Here is a 422-nt window from a genome sequence, read left to right as displayed (position 1 = left end):
AAAAAGCAGCCAGGCAGTTTCTTGTTTCCTTCTCAGTCCCTTTAGCACTTTGGATATTCTATTACAACTTCTACCACTCTTTTAATTTTTTCATCACCCACTAACACCTGTGCCCTTGGACAGGTAACTGAACCACTTGGAGACCTTGGTTTCCTCATCTGTAAAATGAGAATAAGTTAAATATAATATCCAGCTCACAAAGATGAGGTTAAATGTGGCAATACATGAAAGGGCTGAAAACAGTGCCTGGCACATTAGGTGATCCAAATGTTAGATATAACTATTAATACTAGTAATATCATTCCTACCATTACTCATTTATGTGGATCTACTACATTGAGAGGTATGAAGGACTATTCTTGCACTCCTAACTCATAGTAAAAACTCAGTGTTGGAAGAAATTGATCTACATTCTATAATAT

This window comes from Myotis davidii, unplaced genomic scaffold (assembly GCF_000327345.1).
Source record: "Myotis davidii unplaced genomic scaffold, ASM32734v1 scaffold399, whole genome shotgun sequence".
Classification (NCBI taxonomy): Eukaryota; Metazoa; Chordata; class Mammalia; order Chiroptera; family Vespertilionidae; genus Myotis; species Myotis davidii.
The sequence above is the reverse complement of the archived record's forward strand: the minus strand, read 5'-3'. Positions refer to the sequence as shown.